Source organism: Penaeus monodon, chromosome 19 (assembly GCF_015228065.2).
Source record: "Penaeus monodon isolate SGIC_2016 chromosome 19, NSTDA_Pmon_1, whole genome shotgun sequence".
Lineage (NCBI taxonomy): Eukaryota > Metazoa > Arthropoda > Malacostraca > Decapoda > Penaeidae > Penaeus > Penaeus monodon.
Window position 1 is genome coordinate 25,269,750 of NC_051404.1, and position 210 is coordinate 25,269,959.

Here is a 210-nt window from a genome sequence, read left to right on the forward strand (position 1 = left end):
AGCCTGAGTATAATCGAGACTCGCGGTGTGAGGAGTGCTCTGCTTGCGCATCCTTATTCTCGGTTACACACGGTTACCAACTCTGTCATACACTACTCCACACACACCATATATATGCACACATACGCATTCAGTCTTTTTTGCACATGCTCTTGCATTCATATTTCACACACTGTATATATACGCGTTCCCACACGAAAATATGTGGAT